Source organism: Bactrocera tryoni, chromosome 3 (assembly GCF_016617805.1).
Source record: "Bactrocera tryoni isolate S06 chromosome 3, CSIRO_BtryS06_freeze2, whole genome shotgun sequence".
Classification (NCBI taxonomy): Eukaryota; Metazoa; Arthropoda; class Insecta; order Diptera; family Tephritidae; genus Bactrocera; species Bactrocera tryoni.
In genome coordinates, this window is record NC_052501.1 from 53,749,542 (window position 1) to 53,770,597 (window position 21,056).

General features: G+C 36.1%; 1 non-coding gene and 3 pseudogenes across 1 annotated transcript; 1 reads left to right on the top strand and 3 right to left on the bottom strand.

Moving 5' to 3' along the window:
* Window positions 1-1,506: 1,506 nt before the first annotated feature.
* On the top strand, window positions 1,507-1,709 carry LOC120773170 (annotated as a pseudogene).
* A 14,277-nt stretch (window positions 1,710-15,986) lies between these two features.
* On the bottom strand, window positions 15,987-16,087 carry LOC120773135 (annotated as a pseudogene).
* A 1,249-nt stretch (window positions 16,088-17,336) lies between these two features.
* Window positions 17,337-17,540, bottom strand: LOC120773167. The gene has a single exon (XR_005705140.1). It is a non-coding gene; the product is annotated as a small nucleolar RNA U3 (small nucleolar RNA).
* A 1,261-nt stretch (window positions 17,541-18,801) lies between these two features.
* On the bottom strand, window positions 18,802-19,004 carry LOC120773163 (annotated as a pseudogene).
* Between the last annotated feature and the right edge of the window lie 2,052 nt (window positions 19,005-21,056).

Genomic DNA, 21,056 nt, shown 5'->3' on the forward strand with positions numbered 1-21,056 from the left:
TACCGCTATGCCTGCGGGAAGTACCGATCCTCGACTACTCAAACTCCCAATTAATAACCATAGAAAAGGGAACGGCTAGATTACAAACAGGAATATTTAGGATAATACATGAAATTCACATACAACAAGTAAGGAAGGGCTAAGTTCGGGTGTCACCGAACATTTTATACTCTCGCATGGTAAAGTGATAATCGAGATTTCATAATACGTCATTTACATATTTTTCAAATACCGTATTTTTGTAAAGTTTTATTCCGCTATCATCATTGGTTCCTAATGTTTATACTCGTATTATACAGAGAAGGCATCAGATGGAATTCAAAATAGCTTTATATTGGAAGAAGGCGTGGTTGTGAACCGATATCACCCATATTTCGTACATGTCATCAGGGTGTTAAGAAAATATTATATACCGAATTTCATTGAAATCGGTCTAGTAGCTCCTGAGATATGGTTTTTGGTCCATAAGTGGGCGGCGCCACACCCATTTTCAATTTTTAAAAAAAGGCTGGGTGCAGCTTCCTTCTGCCACTTCTTCCGTAAAATTTAGTGTTTCTGACGTTTTTTGTTAGTCGGTTAACGCACTTTTAGTGATTTTCAACATAACCTTTGTATGGGAGGTGGGCGTGGTTATTATCCGATTTCTTCCTCTCTTGAACTGTATATGGAAATGCCTGAAGAAAACGCCTTTGTAGACTTTGGTTGACATAGCTATAGTAGTTTCCGAGATATGTACAAAAAGCTTAGTAGGGGGCGGGGCCTGGCCCACTTTTCCAAAACAATTGCGTCCAAATATGCCCCTTCCTAATGCGACCCTTTGTGCCAAATTTCACTTTAATATCTTTATTTATGGCTTAGTTATGACACTTTATAGCTTTTCGGTTTCCGCCATTTTGTGGGCGTGGCAGTTGGCCGATTTTGCCCATCTTCGAACTTAATCTTTTTATGGAGCCAAGAAATACGTGTACCAAGTTTCAACATGATACCTTAATTTTTACTCAAGTTACAGCTTGCACGGACGGACGGACGGACAGACGGACGGACGGACAGACAGACATCCGGATTTCGACTCTACTCGTCGCCCTGATCACTTTGGTATATATAACCCTATATCTGACTCTTTTAGTTTTAGGACTTACAAACAACCGTTATGCGAACAAGACTATAATAGTCTCCTTAGCAACATTGTTGCGAGAGTATAATAAATTCTGTTGGGATTCGAACCTACGTGCTCGTCGTAACTTTTCAAGCGCTTACCACCAACACCACCATTGACACTTGTGTTGCGTTGTCCTAATTATGGTTTGGTTATGTATGAAAGCAATATACAATGGATCGCCGATCGTTACCTCTTTCCTTGCTGCTGCTGCGCATATGTATGTTTGTATGCTTGTTCATTATTGAAGTTATACTGCTTTTTCTTTCCTTTGTCTTTCATTTCTGCGAATTGTCAACTATTTTATGTGAGCTTTTGTTGAAATACCCTGCGTTGGCCGTTGAAAAATTAAGGCTATACTTTACAGGATTATTTCTGTAGTTAGTCTTCATTTACATTTTTTGGAAATCGACCCGCGATGACGAGGTATATCGTTTTATCTGACAGCGTGAGGTTTAAGAAGTTCATTTCTAATTTTGTCTTGTGGCATATTAGAAATGATGTTTCTTCGAAAATCGTTCGCTTACAATGGATAAAACGACTTCTGAGTGGTGATTTTAATGAATAAATTCCTTTTGGTTGAAATGCTCTGCGTTGGCCGTTGAAAAGTTAAGACTATACTTCTCAGGATCATTCATGCCTTTCATTTCTTCAAAGAAATTAATGACCTTTAGAAATATGCATATTTGCATTATTTCGTTGTCATTTACATATTCGTAGCAATAGAATTATTATGGCATAAGTAAAGTAATGGCCGCCGATTGTCACCCCTTGCCGCTGTAGCAGCTTCGCCTACAAATATGCGTAAATATGTACATATGTATACGTATGATCGTGAATACATATCGACGCAGATTTTTGCGAGAAGCACCAGAAAGTTGTGCAATTTATGATTTTTAGCTTTTGCCATCGTCGCGAAAAGACGACTTGTTGGCAAAGGCATGCTCGGTGAGATAATAAATTATAATAAATTTATAAAATGTGAATTTAAGTTTTCTAGTTTTCTTCCATACAAAATGATATGCATTTCTTGGAATATCACTAAGAAGTATAACTTCATCCGCGCGTAGGGACTCCACGCACCTTTTTTTTTTAAATGTTCGTTGAGGTTAAAAGATGGTTTTTCTTACGAAAAAGATTCGAATAATTGTCGGAAAACCCGCAAAAAGAGCACTTTCTTTTTCCCATACAAACGAATGAATGCTGTGAGTAACGCTAATGCTAGAGAACGGCTGAACCAATATTGATGAAATTTTTAAAGGTTGTTCGCTGTGGATCGGGGAAAGTTTAGAAATAACAAAACCGTATGCTTTTCGTAAGGAAAAGTCGGAAAATTGGACAATTCCAAAAAGTTACTTTTTTTCATACAAAATTTTTTTTTCAATTGTCAAATTTAGTTTAGCTTGATTTCTTTATTCCGGCTATTCAAAAAAAAAAATTATTGAAATTCATTCAGTGAAAACGTTGTGTGTGTTTCACACAAAGTGCTCAATTACAGATTAAAATTTGTTACGATGCCACGAAGAGGTCGCATTCGTTTTAGCATCAACATATATTGACAGCCCATGGCACATGACCGAGTATGAAGCGAGCGGATGAAATTATGGATCGCGGGCAATCAGCAAGCAATCGTAACGATGTCAGAGCACGACTTTTCAAACAACAGTTGCGATGTTTGATAAACTTTATCTTGAAGCAACGTATATGCGGTGCTGTTAGATGCTGGATGTACTCTGTTGAGTGGCAAAAGAGAGGTTTGCCGCACGCGCATATTCTTCTTTGGATGGTGGATGATGGTTACACCAGATCAAATTGATGAAATCATTTTTGCGGAAATTCCTGATCCAGATATAGGTCCAGAATTATAGGAAATGGTGAAAACCAATACGGTTCATGTACCTTGCGGACATTACAATACCTCTTCGGTTTGTATGTCTGACGATAAATTCACGAAACACTATTCAACTGCTTATCTTTCGGAAACACAAACTGGAATTGGTGGATATCCACCTCTATCGGCATCACTCACCAGATAACAATGGCAGAACATTCAGCATTAAATTTAGAAGAGTGAATATCGAAGTTGACAACACATGTATCGTACTATATTCACCACTATTTTATAACCCAGACTCAAAACTCGTATCAATGTCGAGTGTTGCAGTTAGGTGAAATCGATCAAATACGTTTGCAAGTCCGCCCCCAAAGGAAACAACATGGCGGTAATTGGCCTTGAACTAAATGAGATCAGCAAATATCAAATGGGTCGATACGTGTACTGCAATGAAGCGTTATGTAAGATATTTACTTTTGCAATTCATGAATGTTTTCCGACTGTTTTGCGTCTAGCAGTTAATTTGGAGAATGGCCAAAGAGTGTATTTAAACCCAGAGAATACAGTGGAAAACCGCCAGCAACAAAATTAACATTGACGAGTTTTTCCTCAACTTTCGTCAGTGATCCGTTTGCGAGAACATTGCTCTATTCGGAAATACCTTGATACATATTACACATGGAATGCATCGTCGAAGAAATAGTTAATCCAGGTGTATTTTCAACTAATGCATTAAGACGAATTTTCACAATCCACCCAAAAAAAAAACCACGATTACTTCTAGCTTCGGTTGCTATTGATTAATGAACGCTGCCAAAAATACCGATGTTGTTCACTTAAACTGGAAGATTCACAGTCAAATTCCAAGAGATTTGCGTTCATACAAATCGATCGATCGTCTTGACAATGAACAATACGCTGTGAATTATTCAGTGGAATTTCTAAATTCTTTGAAGAGGCTTGGTATGCCGCAGCATTATTTGCATCTCAAAGTTTGATCTAACATTATTATGTTTCGGAATCTTCGTGCGCCGAAACTATGTAATGGAACCCGACTGATTGTGACGCAGCTATCGAATACGAAGGGGCAGAATGCTTGATGCTACGAATTCCTCTGAGTTCTAACAATTTTCCATTTCAGTTCAAACGTATTCAGCTTTCAGTGAAAATTGCATTTGAGATGACAATCAACAGCACACAAGAATAGTCGCATAGTGTATGGCATACATTTGGAAATGCTTGTTTTTCACACGGCCAGATATATGTGGCGTGCTCACGAGTTGGAAAACCATATTTTCTGTACACCGGAATAGAAACCAAAAAATGTTGTTTATCAAGCTGCGTTACATTGAAAAAAAAAGTGAAGTGACACGTTCAACTTTTTTTCATTTCAAAACACATAATTTCACGCAGGAGAACGGCTGCGGGGTCAGCTGGTGTTAAATAAAAATGTAAAAAGAATTTCATGTACTAAATTTTGTCGAAATCGGGCGGTCAGTATATGTATATATGAAATTTGACCAAAATGTTGGCGGTGACACACCCATTGTCCAATTCTTACCCCTGTCCCTATAACCCCTAGTCATACAAGTTGCTTTCCAAAGTAAACAGGACATTTGAATCTAGCGCCCCCTGATGGCGCCATCTATATGTCGACTAGTGCGTTAGAATTTGCTATCTTTATCGATTGTCCAGTGAGAATTTCATGGTATTTTATTGATTGGAAGTGAAGTTATTGCGTTTTAAGTTTCAGTATGTTTGTGTTATCGGTGCGAAAATGATCTTCGAACAAAGAGCCAACATTAAATTTTTGATTTAAAATTGGTAAAACTCTACGGAAAGGATTCAATCGATGAAAACAGTTTATGGCGACGATTGCCTATCCCACAGCAGAGTGCACGAGTGGTTTCAACGCTTTCAAAGTGGCCGTGAGGACATAAATGACGATCAACATGTGGGCCAATCAAAATCCGTGATCATCGAAAATTTTGCTTGAATTCATCAAAAATCAGCCGAAATCACTATTAAAATTTATGAAAATGAAATTGAACATCTCCAAAGCATCGATTTATTGCATTTTGACCGAATATTTGGGCTTAGGAAAGATATGTACACGGTTCGTTCCGCACAAATTGACTGACGACCCAAAATTGCTCAGAATCCAACATTCGAAGGACATCATTAAACACCGATTGTTGAACCGAAAATCACATTTTAACCATGAACCACTCCCCGTATTCACCTGATATGGCACCGTGTGACTTCCTGCTTTTCGGAAAAATGCATTTGCCCATGAAAGGAAAGCGTTATGCAGACGTAGAGGCCATTCAAAAGGTTTGCACCGGCATACTGGCATACTGGCGGCCATGCCGGATTGATTTTGCCGAATAAACTAATTGTTCTTTTTTTTCAAGTCCTGTTTACTTTGGAATACACCTTGTACAATCTCGTAGGTAAAACTTAATATCTCTGGTTATTGGTGGTTATTGATTTATTACGTTTTTAGTAGTTTTTAACAGTAGCGTTATATGGGGAGTGAACGGGTTTATACTATGATTTCATCCATTTTCACACTGTCGGTAAGGTTCTTTTAAGATTTGCATCCGGCAAATTTAGTTATTGTTGCTTAAGTGGTTTAGGAGATATATACAATAAACTAGTTAGAGGACGGGACCACGCTTTATATCTGGGACCCAGCATTCATTATTGAATAATATTCGACCGAATAGACCACATCCAGCACGCAGTGAAGAAAACAGAGCAACAGTAGCTGAGAGTGTACATGAAGACCGTGTACAGTCGATTCGGTCCCGTTCGCAACATCCCAGACTGACGTATGGAACGAATTAGCTCATTTTACGTCGAGATCTTTAACTAACGGCGCACAAAATACAGCTTTTGCAGCAATTGAAGGTGCTTGACCTTCCCAAGCGACGTCGCTTCGCTTTATGGTGCCTTGAAAAAATCGAAGAGAATCCAACATTTTCGAGCCAAATTTTGTTCAGCGATGAGGCTCATTTCTGTGAGAACGTAACCGTCAATGGCGACCCTTATCGCACCATGATAACCGACTATATGATTAAAATTAAAAGAACATACCAAAATGTGGCAACAGAGGTGGAAATCCTCATCCAAAAGGCGCCTGACCCATCATTTTTTACCGAACATCCTTTTGTGGATAGGCAGACAACATGGGAACCTGGATTTCCATCTGACCTAAATACTTAGTGGACATGAGGGCTTTAGAAGCTACCTTTACCTTTTGTCCGACGACTGACATATATTATTTTATTGCCCTCGATTTTCGAATATAAAGGAAAAACTAAAAACTACACTCGGCGGTAGTTTTAGGATCGAAAATTTAACGACACTTATGTGTCAGTCGACTGATAAATGAAAAGCTGTCAGCGAAGCGTCAGCATTCATAATGACAGAACTGAGAATTTTTCAACAGACTAGGCGTCCATCAATTCGCGCAATTGAGGAGACTGTCTTGTCTGTCCCTCCCACGAAGTAAGACTTAGCCGGTGATTCCGTAGGAGAGTCTTTAGTTGGTCAAGTTTAGCCGATTAACGCTTCGCACTCCGGCTTTCGATGCTTCCCTTACTAAAAACTCCTATTTCTGTGCTTTTGAAGTAAACTTTCGTTGTTTAAAATATGTGATATGTGATCAATCAAAGAAGTTTGGTAAGCGCAGCGTAGGTAACAAAAGCAGCACACTATAAATTTCTTCTCATTTTCACTCTACGTACTCACATAAAAACAGTTCCAAATAAATTCTACAGCAATTGCCTTGATTTTAGTTATTTAAGACCGCAATTAGATGATAATTACCTAAAATGAAAATATAACGAGATTAAATACCATTAGTTACATCTACACAAATGTATAGAGACATAGTATTCATTATTAATAGAATAATTTATGATAAAAAATTTGTGAGCAGGAATTTCTTTATTAAAAGCGCACAGTAATAATAAAATATTAAGCTTTTAAGCTACAATGTGTGCATGCAAATGTTACTATGCTTGTCTTTATGAAGTGCAAAAAGTGCATTCGGCGAAATTTAGGATGAGTAAAATTATTTAACAAAGAAATTCTACCAAAATTCGTGTGCGGAATCAAATTTCAGGTGACGAAACGTTCAGGATGTTGGAAAAGGTCTTCGGTGATAATTGTTTGTTGCGAGCAAGTGTCTTTGATTAGACGCACCGTCGCATACTGCATTCATTCCTCGTGAATGACCAAATCACCAAATTGTTAACCAATATCATGCCGTAATCCCCACAGTCGCTTGATTTAGCTGCGTGCGACTTCTGGCTATTCAGAAAAGTCAAACGACCGCTCCGTGAAAACCGTTTTAAGTCAATTGAATACATTAAAAGTTATTGAAAGTTATTCCGGAAATTCACTTTAACATCTGTTTCGAAAATTGGAAAAAAACCGTTGTCATAAGTGTATTGGGGCTAAGGAGGATTTTTTTGAGGCAATGGCATAGATTTTGAACAACAAATTAAAAATATAATAACAATAATAAGTTGATCATAGTAATTCCTGAGTTCTGTAAATATAGGCCAATCAAAATTAAGTTCTTGTATGAAAATCTTTTTCATTAGACTAGGTATAACACAAAATTTCTCATAAATTATTACACAAACCATAATTACAATATCAGAAGTAATTTTTCAGGTGGAACTACTATAGCATATAGCTGCCATACAAACTGAACGATCAAAATAAAGTTCTTGTATATACTACTATACTACGCTATACTAGTTGAAGGAATCTTTCGGATCAGACTACTATCGGATATATATAGCTGCAATATAAACTGAACGATCAAACTCAAATTCTTGTATGGAAACCTCTTTATTACCGGCTTGAAAGTTAACAAGTAAGGAAGGACTAAGTTCGGGTGTCACCGAACATTTCATGATAAAGTGATATATGAGGAACCAATGATGATAGCGGAATAAAACTTTACACAAATACGGTATTTGAAAAATATGTAAATGACGGATAATGAAATCTCGATTATCACTTTATGATGCGAGAGTATAAAATGTTCGGTGACACCCGAACTTAGCCCTTCCTTACTTGTTTGACAAAATTTCGGTACATAGCGTCACCTAAAATGCAAAAAGCATTTGTTTTCATTATCTTTCATTCTTTATCAAATTGTGTTATTGTGTTACTGCCTTTATTCCCGGAATAAAACAAAATTAATAAAATGAGTACTAATTGTGAAAATGGTTGTAATGAAAAACTTAAAAAAATAATAAAAGGTCTGGAAATATAATAAACCGATTGAAAGGAAAAAAATACATGGAACATGCTGTACGGAATTGTTCTACATTTTCCGAAGAAAATCATAAGGAAATATTTAATGGGTTCTGGAAAATGTCATGGGATCAAAAACAAATGTATGTCGTTAATCTTGTTGAACGCGCAAACATAAAGCGAATTGGTGTTGAGTACTCTAGAAGATCAATTACAAAACGTTACTATTTAAAACATCATTCTAAACGTGTTCAAGTGTGCTTTCATATGTTTTTATCTACGGATTGGATTAAGTGAGAAAATGGTGAGGAATTGGGTAAATTTCAATGACTCCCACGGCACCAATATTTCGCCAGAAGAACAAAACAAAATAACATCAGAACGTAAAGCATTTCCTAATGAAGGAGTCTTATTTCAAAAACGTTTAAAAAACCAAAACAGTTGTATATTTAAGCCAAAAAATGATATGTGCGACACCTGCACATCATACGAATCGAAGAACTTAACCCAAGATCAGTACGACATTCATAGAAAGGATATACAAGACATGAAAAATGAAAAGTTAATTGACATAGAAAACGCCAAATCAGGATAACACTTGCTGTTATGCATTGACATGCAGGCAGTGAAATTGATTCCACAGACAAATGCAAATGCCACGTACTATAAAATGAAATTACAAGTGCACAATTTCACAATTTATAACGTTATTTCACATGAATCTGACAATTTTGTCTGGAACGAAACAGATGGTACCCTTGTTGCTTCTACCTTTGCTACATGTATAAAAAAATACATAAAAAATTCCATTAAAAGCCACCAAATATTCATCACATAATTATATATTCCGATGGTTTCTACCAGAACCGAAATATAATTCTCTCTAATGCAATATTATCTTTATGTGTTCAAGAAAACATAACGGTAGAACATAAGTATTTAATAGTGGGACATACACAAATGGAGTGTGATTCGACCCACTCCCTCAATCAAAGAAAAATCAATAAGAGACAAATAAATTTAACATCTGAGCTGTCTGGCTTGATTAGATAGTCTCGAGAGAACCCATTTCCTCTAAAAGTGGACCATGTTGATTACAAGTATTTCCTTGACTACGAAAGTATTCCTAAGCGCTACGTATCTATTCGACCAGGTAAAATTTAACACACATGTATAAATTATGTATAAAAAAAAGGTGCGTGGAGGCCTTTACGTTCGGATGAAGTTATACTTCTTAGTGATACTCCAAGAAATGCATTTCATTTTGCATGAAAGAAAACTAGAAAACTTAAATTCACATTTTATAAATTTATTATAATTTAATATCTCCCCGAGCATGCCTTTGCCAACTAGTCGTCTTTTCGCGACGATGGCAAAAGCTAAAAATCATAAATTGCACAACTTTCTGGTGCTTCTCTCAAAAATCTGCGTCGATATGTATTCACGATCATACGTATACAAGTTTTCTATTTATTTGTTCACATTTAAAACACAATTATTATTTGGCAGCGAGCCGTGTGTTTATTGTTGAAAACCAAACTTAGAAATAATTACAAAAATCTTCTTACGCCTAATTTATGCTAGCAAGTCACGTTGCACGTACAGGTGCATTGAAGTCGTTGTTGTTGTTGAAAAGCAGCACTGCCGTTCTCAAGTAGCGGCGGCGCTGTATCGTCGTTTACTCTGGATGCGCGTGTGGTGTCGTTTAACCGTGGTATAGCGACCGCTGTCCAAGTCGCATGCTTACGTAAGCTTTTAGTGGTTGGTTATTTGTAAAAGCTATGTAAGCCAATTTCGGCGTATGTTGCGTTAACTCCTCCCCCTTTAGAACATGCAGCGTCCTCGTTGGATGTCCTTGAAATATCGTCAAGTGTAGGGGTTGATCCTTTCGTTGGTGTAAGATTATTATTGACCTGAATACGAAATTTTGTTTTTCGTTTGAGGAGGATCTTCCTTGCTATCATTACAAACAGGGCAAAAAGTAATAGTATTATTGCTGTGGATCCAGTGAATAGGCTGATTTTGTAATTATTGTTGATGGCATTGATTTGTTGGATATTTGCTACGTTAAGATCCTTCAAATATTGCAGAGAGAGGACTTCTTCGAGATGTGTTGTAACGTCTGCTGATTTGATGATAGCTGGTAGGGGTTGTGCAAGAACTTGATTTCTATTTGTATAATTCTTGTTTTCAATAGTTTAACTTGCGTTATCGTATTTTATCAGGAAGGTTCCTTGTAGACTGATAACCTCGTTGTCTATCTTTAGAGACCTATTATAGCCGTTGATAAGCAATAAACCAGGAGTTACCTCTTCTATTGTTGGTATGTGGTGGTTATTGACTAAAGTACAGTTGGATGCGTAGCCCTTTAGTAGATTTGGTACGCAGCTGCTTTTCGTGACTTTTTCTAAATTATCTTGCTTACAAATTATTAACCCGTTAACATTATTACAGCTATTTTTGACACCAAATATGTCTTTATTACAAACAATTAAATTTTCGTATTCAAGTTTTATAGCCTTATTTCCTAGATTTACAGGTTTTGTTATTATTGATTTACAAAGCTCTTGACTTGTCAAGGGAAATTTTATAATATAAATGATAGATGATAAATTTGATGCAATTTTGACATCGCTAAATTCAATAGCTTCGATTACATTTATGTAAGCCGTATTTTGTTTTTCTAATGTTTCCTTGATTGCAACTAATTCTTCATTTGATAACATAAACAAGTTTACAATTCCAGCTTTCGCCCACTGGATATAATAATCTATATTTGTTAGCTCTTCTTTAATTAAATTTAATTTTCTCTCAATACCTTTTTCTACTTATAATTTGACAATGTCATTTGACTTAATTTCATTTAATATTACATTAGAAATATAAGTACGTCAGATTGTTTATTCTTTCTAGAATAGACTTATTAATTATTACATGCTGGTTATTATTAACTAACAGGTTATTTATTTTATTGTTTAATATTCTCAAATCTTCATGGTCTCAATCGGAGTAGCTTTCAGGTAGGGTTTTTCGGGGTGTCTTTCGTATTTATTTTCTAAGTTGATTTTACACTGTTTTGTAATTCGTTTTATTTTGGCGTTCATTTGTGGGAAATAGCATCTTCCTAAAAGTTGTGCTTTATTTTCTGTGGGGTTGCGATGAGCTCTATTGTGTTCGTTGATTATTTCCGTTTCTTGTGCGGATTCATCTATAATGTCTTTTGTAAATTTTCGAGTGTAACGTACCCTGTATCTACTAAAATGAATTTGATAAATTGTTTGGATTTTGCCTAAGATGCTGTCTTCAGTTTTTATGCAATTTGTTACTGAAGGATTGAGATATCTTTTTAATATGGTAGCAAGACTTTCTTCCGTAAAATCTCTTTCAGTTATGATATGCCCGTGATAGGTAGGAAAAGGTATTTTAAATTGGTATGAAGATGGTTCACCTGTTGAAATAAAGATTTGATTTTTAAAGGCATTGATTGGGGCGTGAGTATATGGAATTAAGGTTTGAGCTGAACTTTCGTCACTGTGTTGTGTTGCTGACATGGAATTTATTTGCTGTGGTGGTCTAGAAAGTGCGTCTGCCACAATATTGTTACTGCCAGGTTGTATTTACACTGAGTGAATGTGTTAACGGTTGATGGTCTGTGAAAATTTTTACTGTGGTTGATCCATAAAGGTAATTCCTAAAAGTTTTTAAAGCCCATATTATGGCTAAAAGTTCTTTTTCGTTAGTCGCGTAGTTTTCTTCAGTAGGACTGCTCCTATTGCGTGGTTTGATGCGTCGGTTGTCAAGTGAAATTCTTTTTCGAAGTCTGGGTATTGTAACATGACGTCAGAAGATACTAGTGATTTTTTTAATTTATTAAATGCTTCTATTGCTTTATTATCGAGAGTAATTTTAATTTTGGATGAAAGATTTTTGGACGTAAGTCCCTCTTCCCCTCTTAAAAGTACGGTTAGAGGTTTGGCAAGTTTTGCATAATCTTTAATAAAACGGCGGTAATAACCAGATAGTCCTAGAAAAGATCGGAGTTCTTTTAAAGTTTGTGGGGTGGGAAGTCTAAAATTGCTTTTACTTTTGTTGGATTTGTTTTTATTCCGTTTTGAGAAATGACAAATCCTAAAAACTCAACTTCCGTCTTTAAGAATTCGCATTTGTCAATCTGGATTTTCATGTAAGCTTTTTGTAGAGTTCGGAAAATTGTTTCAACATTTTTTAGATGGGAGTCTTCGTCTTTGCCAAAAATGATTATGTCGTCTATGTAAGCATATTTTGCCGATATATTCTCTGAGTATATTTTAGGCAGAAGGGAAGTCTGGTAAATTCATATTTACCATTGTTGACTGAGAAAGCTGTCTTCGCAATATCCGATTCAACTAATGGAATCTGATGGAAGCCACTTTTCAGGTCAAGAACTGTAAAGAATTTGTTTTGTCCGAGTTGAGAGAGTACCTCATTTGTATCTGGGATAGGATAGCGATCGGCTATCGTAACTGTATTAATTTTGCGGTAGTCAATTACCATTCTGTACTTTTTTGTGCCAGATGCATCAACTTTTTTCGGTACTATCCAGATTGGGGAGTTATAGAGGGATCGAGAAGGCCTTATTATACCATCCTCGAGTAATTTTGTCAATTGTTTTTCGACTTCATCCTTAAGGGACATGGGATAAGGGTAATATCTGGAATATACTGAATCTTGAGTGGTCGTCTTAATTTCGGCCCTTACAACGGTAGTGTACGTTAATTTTTCGTCTGGGTCGGAAAAAAGTTGCGGGTATCTATTACATAAATTTCGAAGTTTTTCTGTCTGTCCAAGTGTGAGATGTTCCGTTCTAATTTCGATATTATTTATTGATTTTGCTGTTTGCTGTTTGATGACGACTTGTATGTTATTTTTTAATAGCATATAATTTTTTGAAGTGAAAATTATTGTTTCTAACTGCTTAAGGCTGTCATTACCTAGAATTCCATGAAAGGATTTAAAGCTAGGTAGAATGAAAAAATTTAGATTTTCGTCGTTAAGTCCAAAAAGGTTAAGAAAAGTGTGATGCGTGATTTCGATGTTCCTTCCTACTGAGCTGGCATAGAAATTTTCGTTGTTTGAAATGGGGATTTTGGCAAGTTGGGGTTGAATATAGTTCTTGTTAGAACCTGTGTCTATTAAGAATTTTAGGATTTCTCCGTTACCATCTTTACATTGAAAATAGGGTAACGTTGAATTTGTTAACCTAAAAAATGAATGTCGGAGAATTCGCTAGAATCTTCTGCCGGGGTATTGTCGTGTGAAGTGTACTGATTATAGTAATCTTCCCATGGTTGTACGTCTTGCTCTTCGTTCTGCTGTTCTGGATCATTAATAGTATTGTCAACGGGTTTAATATGGTTAATTCTGTGCTGTTTGTATGGTTGGTGTACTTAGTTTGAAATCGTGTTCGGTCGCTTTCCGGCGAAGCCGTTATTGTTCGGTCTGTTCATGTAATTTACTTGTTTTGTCCTTTGCGAATCATCTATTTCCATTGGAATTGGGGGTTTGGGTTGAATTGGTCTTGGTGGTAGGTTCTGTTGGTAATTGGGTCTAGGTGGCGGATTTTGGTATTGATTGGGTCTTGGTGGTTGATTTTGCGGGTAGGTTAGGTATCGTTGGTATTGAGGAAACTTTTGATATTGGGATTGTAAAGTTTTATATGCTGTTTGTTGCATGAGAGGCATTGGGTGTGGTATGTGGGCAAGGCTGGGGTAAAAGGCTTGCGTTAAGTGCTGTTGCTTCCTTGGTGGAAGTGGTGGTGGGTGTGATTTCCGGAATGTGGGTTGGTTCCCGAAGGCGTGCTGAGTTCTGAAGTTTTGGTTCTCCAATCTCAAACAACAAAGTGCTTGGGGTAGATCGGTCGGCTCTTTAATTCCAAGTAATTTTGGAAGTTCGCCTTTAATCCCCTAACAAATGTATCCAATGCTATATCGCGGTAGGTTTTCGTCAGTATGTTTACGTACTCTGGTCCTATTTCGAGGCAAGTAATTTTGTTTAAAATTAAGGAAAGATGTGAGAACACATCTTGGTAAAATTCGTTTATTGTTTTATTGCCTTGATATAAAGATGACATTTGGTATTCTAAAGAGCTGATGTCGCCTTTGTCGGCGTAGTGTGTGTTGAGGCATTTCGAAATGGCCTCCCAGTCTAGAGGAGTGTTGTAGGATTCCAAAGCGACGTCGGCATTCCCCGTGATTTTATTTCGTATGACATTTAAGATGCCGAAATAACGTGGAGTACCTTTTTCGCTATTGTATATTTTCAGGATTCTCTCAACACTTTTTTTCCAAGAAGCGAACTCTCTTGGATCACCAGAAAAGTCTCTTAAGCACCTTACAACGTCTGGTATCCTATCGAGTCCTGTCAAGTTTCCTGCGTGTCTGGGGTCTATTGTTTGATCCGTTACTATTGTGCTTGTTGGGTTGATAATATTCCGAATCAATTATGGTGCTTCTGCCGAAATCACCTGGTATACTATATTGCGAATTATATTGGCTAATTCTGGGGTTGCCTGGGGGTTAGTGGATGGTGGTGGTACATTGGTATTAAGAATGGGGGGTCTGATAATGGATTCGGGATTGCTCATTTTGAAGTTTTTTAACACGAAAAATTTGAGAATGATCAAAAAATGTACATAAAAATTTAAATTGAAATTATGTTTTATTCTTATGTTACCAATTTGTAACTACGTTTTGTTTTTATTGGATTTATCAATCTCTGGAGGGTCCCTTTGGTGGTGAATCGCAGAGTTGTTTTTAGTGTTATAAGAACTGGAACTGATCCAGGTTCTTTATTTTATTTTATTATAAGCTGTACAAGCTTTTTGTTATAGTTTAAATTGAAAAAAACTCTTATTTCTATTCACTTAAATTCTTAATTTACGTTCTTACATTAAAGTCCAACGGCGTATTGGATTTTTCCTTTTTGCCTGGGCTACTTGGGGTCCAACGTTGCGCACTCTTCGTTGGGTGCGGGCTTTCTTCCACCGCAGTTATCCCTTTTTGATTCTGCTGTCACGTCCTGTTTAGTAGTTTGAGCCGCAGCGCGAGGCACTTCTTAAGGGCCTTTACTCGATTAACTTATTCAGTCGCGACTAGCACGTTGGGCGCCAGTTATTTATTTATTTGTTCACATTTAAAACACAATTATTATTTGGCAGCGAGCCGTGTGATTATGTTGAAAACCAAACTTAGAATTAATTACAAAAATCTTCTTACGCCTAATTTATGCTAGCAAGTCACGTTGCACGTACAGGTGCACTGACGTTCTCAAGTAGCGGCGGCGCTGTATCGTCATTTACTCTGGATGCGCGTGTGGTGTCGTTTAACCGTGGGATAGCGACCGCTGTCCAAGTCGCATGCTTACGTAAGCTTTTAGTGGTTGGTTATTTGTAAAAGCTATGTAAGCCAATTTCGGCGTATGTTGCGTTAACTTACATATATACATATTTACGCATGTTTGTAGGCGAAGCTGTTACAGCGGCAAGGGGTGACAATCGGCGGCCATTACTTTACTTATGCCATAAAAATTCTATTGCTACGAATATGGAAATGACAACGAAATAATGCAAATATGCATATTTCTAAAGGTCAATAATTTCTTTGAAGAAATGAAAGGAATGAATGATCCTGAGAAGTATGGTCTTAAGCCACAAGACAAAATTAGAAATGAACTTCTTAAACCTCACGCTGCGATGACGATATACCTCGTCATCGCGGGTCGATTTCCAAAAAATGTAAATGATGACTAACTACAGAAATAATCCTGTAAAGTATAGCCTTAATTTTTCAACGGCCAACGCAGGGTATTTCAACAAAAGCTCACATAAAATAGTTGAGAATTCGGAGAAATGAAAGACAAAGAAAAGAAAAAGGGGTATAACTTCAATAATGCACAAGCATACAAACATACATATGGGCTCACATGTGAATAGTCACCTCGTCATCGCGGGTCGATTTGCAAAGAAAGTAAATGAAGACTGACCAGAGAACTTAAAAGTATAGAGAAGGTGCAGGTTCGACTGCGAACATTTGATAGATTCAAATTAGGGAATTCACCGATTTTGTTAACATTGTAGGTCGGAATTCGCCTCGCAATTTTAACATTTTTTACAATTCTCTCATATATTCTAACCGAGAATATGAAGAGACAGAAATATATGTATTTATAAAATAATTTCTTTGATATTCCATAGGATGGAAATATGTATGCAGAACTCTTTTATTTTTGATTTGTTATTTTTCAAATTATTTAATGCTAATTTGATCTTATTTTATAATATCTCATTTTAAATATATAAAAGATTTACCTAAACATTTTGATGATATTTTCATGATTCATACGCAATGTACGAATGTAAGCAATTTCGTTTTGCCGTCGGCATTTCAATTTTTCATGCTTCAATTTTTGCTTTCAACCAAGAAATTTCATAAAACTCGGTTAAGGGGTTACATGGCTTTACTGGTTTCAAAAAAGAGTGAGTATATCGAAAAATTGTTCAGACTTTTTTTCGTATAGCATTCAATTCTGTACAAGAATGTGACTTTTTTATTCCTACAAACGAGAAAGCTCCAGAGAAAACAAAATATTCGTAAAAAGTGGTAAAATCCCATGTAATTTCAATGGGAAATGTATCGTGTTTGGGGCAAGCTTTATTATGAAAATTAAGGGCTTTTTATGGTCTGATATTTTTTTTTAGATGGAAAACTAAAAGTTTAGGGGGCGTCTTGTCAAAAATAATCAATTTGGTTAATAACGGACACCCTAATACGTATACATACATATATAAGTATTTACGCATGTTTGTAGGCGAAGTTGCTACAGCGGCAAGGGGTGACAATCGGTGGCCATAGAAATTCTATTGCTACGAATATGAAAATGACAACGAAATAATGCAAATATGCATATTTCTAAAGGTCATTAATTTCTTCGAAGAAATGAAAGAAATGAATAATCCTGAGAAGTATAGTCTTAACTTTTCAACGGCCAACGCAGAGCATTTCAACCAAAAGGAATTTATTCATTAAAATCACCACTCAGAAGTCGTTTTATCCATTGTAAGCGAACGATTTTCGAAGAAACATCATTTCTAATATGCCACAAGACAAAATTAGAAATGAACTTCTTAAACCTCACGCTGTCAGATAAAACGATATACCTCGTCATCGCGGGTCGATTTCCAAAAAAATGTAAATGAAGACTAACTACAGAAATAATCCTGTAAAGTATAGCCTTAATTTTTCAACGGCCAACGCAGGGTATTTCAACAAAAGCTCACATAAAATAATTGAGAATTCGCAGAAATGAAAGACAAAGGAAAGAAAAAGGAGTATAACTTCAATAATGCACAAGCATACAAACATACATATGCGCACACATGTGAATAGTCACCTCGTCATCGCGGGTCGATTTGCAAAAGAAAGTAAATGAAGACTGACCAGAGAACTTAAAAGTATAGAGAGGGTGCAGGTTCCTTTGCGAACATTTGATAGATTCAAATTAGGGAATTCACCGATTTTGTTAACATTGTAGGTCGGAATTCGCTTCACAATTTTAACATTTTTTACAATTCTCTCATATATTCTAACCGAGAATATGAAGAGACAGAAATATATGTATTTATAAAATAATTTCTTTGATATTCCATAGGATGGAAATATGTATGCAGAACTCTTTTATTTTTGATTTGTTATTTTTCAAATTATTTAATGCTAATTTGATCTTATTTTATAATATCTCATTTTAAATATATAAAAGATTTACCTAAACATTTTGATGATATTTTCATGATTCATACGCAATGTACGAATGTAAGCAATTTCGTTTTGCCGTCGGCATTTCAATTTTTCATGCTTCAATTTTTGCTTTCAACCAAGAAATTTCTTGAATGTAAGGGGTTACATATGCAATTTACCTTTGCGTTTTGCCGTCGGCATTGAGTATATCCGAAAAATTGTTCAGACTTTTTTTCGTATAGCATTCAATTCTGTACAAAATGTGACTTTTTTATTCCTACAAACGAGAAAGCTCCAGAGAAAACAAAATATTCGTAAAAAGTGGTAAAATCCCATGTAATTTCAATGGGAAATGTATCGTGTTTGGGGCAAGGTTTATTATGAAAATTGCGGGCTTTTTATGGTCTGATATTTTTTTTTAGATGGAAAACTAAAAGTTTAGGGGGCGCCTCGTCAAAAATAATCAATTTGGTAAATAACGGACACCCTAATACATACATACATATTCACGCATGTTTGTTGGCGAAGCTGCTACAGCGGCAAGGGGTGACAATCGGCGGCCATTACTTTACTTATGCCATAGAAATTCTATTGCTACGAATATGAAAATGACAACGAAATAATGCAAATATGCATATTTCTAAATGTCATTAATTTCTTTGAAGAAATGAAAGGAATGAATGATCCTGAGAAGTATAGTCTTAACTTTTCAACGGCCAACGCAGAGCATTTTAACCAAAAGGAATTTATTCATTAAAATCACCACTCAGAAGTCGTTTTATCCGTTGTAAGCGAACGATTTTCGAGGAAACATCATTTCTAATATGTCAGAAGACAAAATTAGAAATGAACTTCTTATACCTCACGCTGTCAGAGAAAACGATATATCTCGTCATCGCGGGTCGGTTTCCAAAAAATGTAAATGAAGACTAACTACAGAAATGATCCTGTAAAGTATTGCCTTAATTTTTCAACGGCCAACGCAGGGTATTTCAACAAAAGCTCACATAAAATAGTTGAGAATTCGCAGAAATGAAAGACAAAGGAAAGAAAAAGCAGTATAACTTCAGTAATGAACAAGCATGCAAACATACATATGCGCAGCAGCAGCAAGGAAAGAGGTAACAATCGGCGATCCATTGTATATTTCTTTTATGCATAACCAAACCATAATTAGGACAACGCAATACAAGTGTCAATGGTGGTCTTGGTGGTAAGCGCTTGAAAAGTTACGACGAGCACGTAGGTACGTAGGTTCGAATCCCAACAGAATTGATTTTTTAATTGAATATGTCACCAACCAAAAATTGAAACATTGTTCTACAAAAACAACAACAGCATAAGCATGGCAACATTGTGTTGTTGGTAGAAAAGCCGAGCTGTGCCGAAAGAAACGAACAAACGATCGCCGATTGTCGTCACCGCTTCGCTTGCTGCTCGAACATCTTCGCAGACAAGGTTGCGTAGATTCATATTGAGCAAGGTTGCGCAACCTGAATCTATCGCAACCTTTTCCGAACTCGTATAAAAAGTATGACTTCAAAAAATCAGTATCTTCAATACAGGCAAAAAATCCGGAGAGCCAACTGTTAATATGATCCGTGCCTTGGCATATGATCCATCTGGAATAATTTATTATAAAGCAAATATCAACGACGATTATAACATTTTGCCGCAACGTACACAACAAAAATTTAGGGATATCGAACCTTCACAGTTACATACCGAAAGAATATCAATTACCAAAAAAGAAATGGGAACACCTGCAGGAACTTAAATTTTTACTTCCGGCTGACTGCCCCAGCTTTTATGATAATATACCCTTTACATCTTAAAACTATTCTAATTTGCTATTTGTATTGCAGGTTTTGTTGTTTTCAAATGAATTATTTTGTTTTTTTTAACCAGTTTATTTTAATTTTATTTTCTCGAATTAAATGTATTAATTAAATAATTTCTTTTGCGTTAAAATACTTACAATAAATAGATACAAAAAGACATAACTTGTTAAAAACTTTTTTAGTTACAGCCTAAAAGCACATTTTCTTAGTTTAACCATTGCTTTCATTTTATACACAATTTTCTTCAAGTAGTTACGGCTTTTTGGTTTCAGAAAAATAGAGTACAAAAGGCCGTAACTAACATTTCCTAAAAACTGCTTTTTCCCATTAATTTGGTTTTCAGAAGCAAATCCGTCTTTGTTTTCTAAGCTTAAATCTACAATTTGGATATTTAGCTTTAAGTAGCCTTTAATCTATAACGTTTTTTGCTTCTCCTGTAAAATACTAAAAATGTTAGTTACGGCCTTTTGCATTTTAGGTGCCGAGAGTATGTTTCTTAATTTACTGACTAATATTCTTAAATGAGGAACAGCTTTCCCTTATGCACAAATTTTTATACTCTCGCAACAAAATTGCTAAGGAGAGTATTATAGTTTTGTTCACATAACGGTTGTTTGTAAGTCCTAAAACTAAAAGAATCTGATATAGGGTTATATATATCAAAGTGATCAGGGCGACGAGAAGAGTGGAAATCCGGATGTCTGTCTGTCCGTCTGTCCGTCCGTTTGTCCGTCCGTGCAAGCTGTAACTTGAGTAAAAGTTGAGATATCATGATTAAACTTGGTATTTCTTGGCTCCGTAAGAAAGTTAAATTCGAAGATGGGCACAATCGGCCAACTGCCACGCCCACAAAATGGCGAAAACCGAAAACCTATAAAGTGTCATAACTAAGCCATAAATAAAGATATTAAAGTGAGATTTGGCACAAAGCATCGCATTAGGGAGCGGCATATTTGGACGTATTTTTTTTTGGAAAAGTGGGCGTGGCCCCGCCCCCTACTAAGTTTTTTGTACATATCTTGGAAACTACTATAGCTATGTCAACCAAAGTCTACAAAGTCCTTTCCTTCAGGCATTTCCATATGCAGTTCAAAAATGGAAGAAATCGGATAATAACCACGCCCACCTCCCATACAAAGGTTATGTTGAAAATCACTAAAAGTGCGTTAACCGAC